We start from the raw sequence: 6,835 nt of genomic DNA, 5'->3' as shown, positions 1-6,835 counted from the left end.
AAACAAGCTGGAAAGTGTAATTCCGCATTCTACTTGTCTTTCAAGACAGTTTTCCTTGTTTTGAAAGCAACGCTATTCTGAGCATCATTTTTCTGATCTAATGCAGTTATTCGAATCTTAGACTGATTCTGTGGCCATTCTATGCTTCATTATAAGCAACATGGAAAGTGTTATTAAGCATTCTCTTTGCCTGTCAAAACAGTCTTCAGTCTGTTGAAAGCAATGCACTATAGTGTATCTTTTTCTGATCTAGTGCAGTTGTTCGAATATTAGATTGATTCTCTGTCCATTCTATGCTTCATTATAAGCAACATGGAAAGTGTTATTAAGCATTCTCTTTGCCTGTCGAAACAGTCTTCAGTCTGTTGAAAGCAATGCACTGCAGTGTGTCTTTTTCTGATCTAGTACAGTTATTCCAATATCAGATGGATTCTCGCTTTATTCCAGATGTCATTACAAACAAGCTGGAAAGTGTAATTCCGCATTCTACTTGTCTTTAAAGACAGTTTTCCTTGTTTTTAAAGAAACGCTCTTCTGTGTATTTTTTCTGATCTAATGCAGTTATTCGAATCTTAGACTGATTCTCTGTCCATTCTATGCTTAATTATAAGCAACATGGAAAGTGTTATTAAGCATGCTCTTTGCCTGTCAAAACAGTCTTCAGTCTGTTGAAAGCAATGCACTACAGTGTATCTTTTTCTGATCTAATGCAGTTATTCGAATCTTAGACTGATTCTCTGTCCATTCTATGCTTCATTATAAGCAACCTGGAAAGTGTTATTAAGCATTCTCTTTGTCTATCAAAACAGTCTTCAGTCTGTTGAAAGCAATGCACTACAGAGTGTCTTTTTCTGATCTAGTACAGTTATTCCAATACCAGATGGATTCTCGCTTCATTCCAGATGTCATTACAAACAAGCTGGAAAGTGTAATTCCGCATTCTACTTGTCTTTCAAGACAGTTTTCCTTGTTTTAAAACAACGCTCTTCTGTACATTTTTTCTGATCTAATGCAGTTATTCGAATCTTAGACTGATTCTCTGTCCATTCTATGCTTCATTATAAGCAACATGGAAAGTGTTATTAAGCATTCTCTTTGCCTGTCAAAACAGTCTTCAGTCTGTTGAAAGCAATGCACTGCAGTGTGTCTTTTTCTGATCTAGTGCAGTTATTCGAATCTTAGACTGATTCTCTGTCCATTCTATGCTTCACTATAAGCAACCTGGAAAGTGTTATTAAGCATTCTCTTTGTCTATCTAAACAGTCTTCAGTCTGTTGAAAGCAATGCACTACAGTGTGTCTTTTTCTGATCTAGTACAGTTATTCCAATATCAGATGGATTCTCGCTTTATTCCAGATGTCATTACAAACAAGCTGGAAAGTGTAATTCCGCATTCTACTTGTCTTTAAAGACAGTTTTCCTTGTTTTTAAAGAAACGCTCTTCTGTGTATTTTTTCTGATCTAATGCAGTTATTCGAATCTTAGACTGATTCTCTGTCCATTCTATGCTTAATTATAAGCAACATGGAAAGTGTTATTAAGCATGCTCTTTGCCTGTCAAAACAGTCTTCAGTCTGTTGAAAGCAATGCACTACAGTGTATCTTTTTCTGATCTAATGCAGTTATTCGAATCTTAGACTGATTCTCTGTCCATTCTATGCTTCATTATAAGCAACCTGGAAAGTGTTATTAAGCATTCTCTTTGTCTATCAAAACAGTCTTCAGTCTGTTGAAAGCAATGCACTACAGAGTGTCTTTTTCTGATCTAGTACAGTTATTCCAATACCAGATGGATTCTCGCTTCATTCCAGATGTCATTACAAACAAGCTGGAAAGTGTAATTCCGCATTCTACTTGTCTTTCAAGACAGTTTTCCTTGTTTTAAAACAACGCTCTTCTGTACATTTTTTCTGATCTAATGCAGTTATTCGAATCTTAGACTGATTCTCTGTCCATTCTATGCTTCATTATAAGCAACATGGAAAGTGTTATTAAGCATTCTCTTTGCCTGTCAAAACAGTCTTCAGTCTGTTGAAAGCAATGCACTGCAGTGTGTCTTTTTCTGATCTAGTGCAGTTATTCGAATCTTAGACTGATTCTCTGTCCATTCTATGCTTCACTATAAGCAACCTGGAAAGTGTTATTAAGCATTCTCTTTGTCTATCTAAACAGTCTTCAGTCTGTTGAAAGCAATGCACTACAGTGTGTCTTTTTCTGATCTAGTACAGTTATTCCAATATCAGATGGATTCTCGCTTCATTCCAGATGTCATTACAAACAAGCTGGAAAGTGTAATTCCGCATTCTACTTGTCTTTCAAGACAGTTTTCCTTGTTTTGAAAGCAACGCTATTCTGAGCATCATTTTTCTGATCTAATGCAGTTATTCGAATCTTAGACTGATTCTGTGGCCATTCTATGCTTCATTAAAAGCAACATGGAAAGTGTTATTAAGCATTCTCTTTGCCTGTCAAAACAGTCTTCAGTCAGTTGAAAGCAATGCACTATAGTGTGTCTTTTTCTGATCTAGTGCAGTTATTCGAATATTAGATTGATTCTCTGTCCATTCTATGCTTCATTATAAGCAACATGGAAAGTGTTATTAAGCATTCTCTTTGCCTGTCAAAACAGTCTTCACTCTGTTGAAAGCAATGCACTACAGTGTGTCTTTTTCTGATCTAGTGCAGTTATTCGAATCTTAGACTGATTCTCTGTCCATTCTATGCTTCATTATAAGCAACCTGGAAAGTATTATTAAGCATTCTCTTTGTCTATCAAAACAGTCTTCAGTCTGTTGAAAGCAATGCACTACAGTGTGTCTTTTTCTGATCTAGTACAGTTATTCCAATATCAGATGGATTCTCGCTTTATTCCAGATGTCATTACAAACAAGCTGGAAAGTGTAATTCCGCATTCTACTTGTCTTTAAAGACAGTTTTCCTTGTTTTTAAAGAAACGCTCTTCTGTGTATTTTTTCTGATCTAATGCAGTTATTCGAATCTTAGACTGATTCTCTGTCCATTCTATGCTTAATTATAAGCAACATGGAAAGTGTTATTAAGCATGCTCTTTGCCTGTCAAAACAGTCTTCAGTCTGTTGAAAGCAATGCACTACAGTGTATCTTTTTCTGATCTAATGCAGTTATTCGAATCTTAGACTGATTCTCTGTCCATTCTATGCTTCATTATAAGCAACCTGGAAAGTGTTATTAAGCATTCTCTTTGTCTATCAAAACAGTCTTCAGTCTGTTGAAAGCAATGCACTACAGAGTGTCTTTTTCTGATCTAGTACAGTTATTCCAATACCAGATGGATTCTCGCTTCATTCCAGATGTCATTACAAACAAGCTGGAAAGTGTAATTCCGCATTCTACTTGTCTTTCAAGACAGTTTTCCTTGTTTTAAAACAACGCTCTTCTGTACATTTTTTCTGATCTAATGCAGTTATTCGAATCTTAGACTGATTCTCTGTCCATTCTATGCTTCATTATAAGCAACATGGAAAGTGTTATTAAGCATTCTCTTTGCCTGTCAAAACAGTCTTCAGTCTGTTGAAAGCAATGCACTGCAGTGTGTCTTTTTCTGATCTAGTGCAGTTATTCGAATCTTAGACTGATTCTCTGTCCATTCTATGCTTCACTATAAGCAACCTGGAAAGTGTTATTAAGCATTCTCTTTGTCTATCTAAACAGTCTTCAGTCTGTTGAAAGCAATGCACTACAGTGTGTCTTTTTCTGATCTAGTACAGTTATTCCAATATCAGATGGATTCTCGCTTCATTCCAGATGTCATTACAAACAAGCTGGAAAGTGTAATTCCGCATTCTACTTGTCTTTCAAGACAGTTTTCCTTGTTTTGAAAGCAACGCTATTCTGAGCATCATTTTTCTGATCTAATGCAGTTATTCGAATCTTAGACTGATTCTGTGGCCATTCTATGCTTCATTATAAGCAACATGGAAAGTGTTATTAAGCATTCTCTTTGCCTGTCAAAACAGTCTTCAGTCTGTTGAAAGCAATGCACTATAGTGTGTCTTTTTCTGATCTAGTGCAGTTGTTCGAATATTAGATTGATTCTCTGTCCATTCTATGCTTCATTATAAGCAACATGGAAAGTGTTATTAAGCATTCTCTTTGCCTGTCAAAACAGTCTTCAGTCTGTTGAAAGCAATGCACTGCAGTGTGTCTTTTTCTGATCTAGTACAGTTATTCCAATATCAGATGGATTCTCGCTTTATTCCAGATGTCATTACAAACAAGCTGGAAAGTGTAATTCCGCATTCTACTTGTCTTTAAAGACAGTTTTCCTTGTTTTTAAAGAAACGCTCTTCTGTGTATTTTTTCTGATCTAATGCAGTTATTCGAATCTTAGACTGATTCTCTGTCCATTCTATGCTTAATTATAAGCAACATGGAAAGTGTTATTAAGCATGCTCTTTGCCTGTCAACAGTCTTCAGTCTGTTGAATGCAATGCACTACAGTGTGTCTTTTTCTGATCTAGTGCAGTTATTGGAATCTTAGACTGATTCTCTGTCCATTCTATGCTTCATTATAAGCAACATGGAAAGTGTTATTAAGCATTCTCTTTGCCTGTCAAAACAGTCTTCAGTCTGTTGAAATCAATGCACTGCAGTGTGTCTTTTTCTGATCCAGTGCAGTTATTCGAATCTTAGACTGATTCTCTGTCCATTCTATGCTTCACTATAAGCAACCTGGAAAGTGTTATTAAGCATTCTCTTTGTCTATCAAAACAGTCTTCAGTCTGTTGAAAGCAATGCACTACAGTGTGTCTTTTTCTGATCTAGTACAGTTATTCCAATATCAGATGGATTCTCGCTTTATTCCAGATGTCATTACAAACAAGTTGGAAAGTGTAATTCCGCATTCTACTTGTCTTTAAAGACAGTTTTCCTTGTTTTTAAAGAAACGCTCTTCTGTGTATTTTTTCTGATCTAATGCAGTTATTCGAATCTTAGACTGATTCTCTGTCCATTCTATGCTTAATTATAAGCAACATGGAAAGTTTTATTAAGCATGCTCTTTGCCTGTCAAAACAGTCTTCAGTCTGTTGAAAGCAATGCACTACAGTGTATCTTTTTCTGATCTAATGCAGTTATTCGAATCTTAGACTGATTCTCTGTCCATTCTATGCTTCATTATAAGCAACCTGGAAAGTGTTATTAAGCATTCTCTTTGTCTATCAAAACAGTCTTCAGTCTGTTGAAAGCAATGCACTACAGAGTGTCTTTTTCTGATCTAGTACAGTTATTCCAATATCAGATGGATTCTCGCTTCATTCCAGATGTCATTACAAACAAGCTAGAAAGTGTAATTCCGCATTCTACTTGTCTTTCAAGACAGTTTTCCTTGTTTTAAAACAACGCTCTTCTGTACATTTTTTCTGATCTAATGCAGTTATTCGAATCTTAGACTGATTCTCTGTCCATTCTATGCTTCATTATAAGCAACATGGAAAGTGTTATTAAGCATTCTCTTTGCCTGTCAAAACAGTCTTCAGTCTGCTGAAAGCAATGCACTGCAGTGTGTCTTTTTCTGATCTAGTGCAGTTAATCGAATCTTAGACTGATTCCCTGTCCATTCTATGCTTCACTATAAGCAACCTGGAAAGTGTTATTAAGCATTCTCTTTGTCTATCAAAACAGTCTTCAGTCTGTTGAAAGCAATGCACTACAGTGTGTCTTTTTCTGATCTAGTACAGTTATTCCAATATCAGATGGATTCTCGCTTCATTCCAGATGTCATTACAAACAAGCTGGAAAGTGTAATTCCGCATTCTACTTGTCTTTAAAGACAGTTTTCCTTGTTTTTAAAGAAACGCTCTTCTGTGTATTTTTTCTGATCTAATGCAGTTATTCGAATCTTAGACTGATTCTCTGTCCATTCTATGCTTAATTATAAGCAACATGGAAAGTGTTATTAAGCATGCTCTTTGCCTGTCAAAACAGTCTTCAGTCTGTTGAAAGCAATGCACTACAGTGTATCTTTTTCTGATCTAATGCAGTTATTCAAATCTTAGACTGATTCTCTGTCCATTCTATGCTTCATTATAAGCAACCTGGAAAGTGTTATTAAGCATTCTCTTTGTCTATCAAAACAGTCTTCAGTCTGTTGAAAGCAATGCACTACAGAGTGTCTTTTTCTGATTTAGTACAGTTATTCCAATACCAGATGGATTCTCGCTTCATTCCAGATGTCATTACAAACAAGCTGGAAAGTGTAATTCCGCATTCTACTTGTCTTTCAAGACAGTTTTCCTTGTTTTAAAACAACGCTCTTCTGTACATTTTTTCTGATCTAATGCAGTTATTCGAATCTTAGACTGATTCTCTGTCCATTCTATGCTTCATTATAAGCAACATGGAAAGTGTTATTAAGCATTCTCTTTGCCTGTCAAAACAGTCTTCAGTCTGTTGAAAGCAATGCACTGCAGTGTGTCTTTTTCTGATCTAGTGCAGTTATTCGAATCTTAGACTGATTCTCTGTCCATTCTATGCTTCACTATAAGCAACCTGGAAAGTGTTATTAAGCATTCTCTTTGTCTATCAAAACAGTCTTCAGTCTGTTGAAAGCAATGCACTACAGTGTGTCTTTTTCTGATCTAGTACAGTTATTCCAATATCAGATGGATTCTCGCTTCATTCCAGATGTCATTACAAACAAGCTGGAAAGTGTAATTCCGCATTCTACTTGTCTTTCAAGACAGTTTTCCTTGTTTTGAAAGCAACGCTATTCTGAGCATCATTTTTCTGATCTAATGCAGTTATTCGAATCTTAGACTGATTCTGTGGCCATTCTATGCTTCATTATAAGCAACAT

The sequence above is a fragment of the Hoplias malabaricus genome, chromosome 8, assembly GCF_029633855.1.
Source record: "Hoplias malabaricus isolate fHopMal1 chromosome 8, fHopMal1.hap1, whole genome shotgun sequence".
NCBI classification, from domain to species: Eukaryota; Metazoa; Chordata; class Actinopteri; order Characiformes; family Erythrinidae; genus Hoplias; species Hoplias malabaricus.
Note: the sequence above shows the minus strand (reverse complement) of the source record.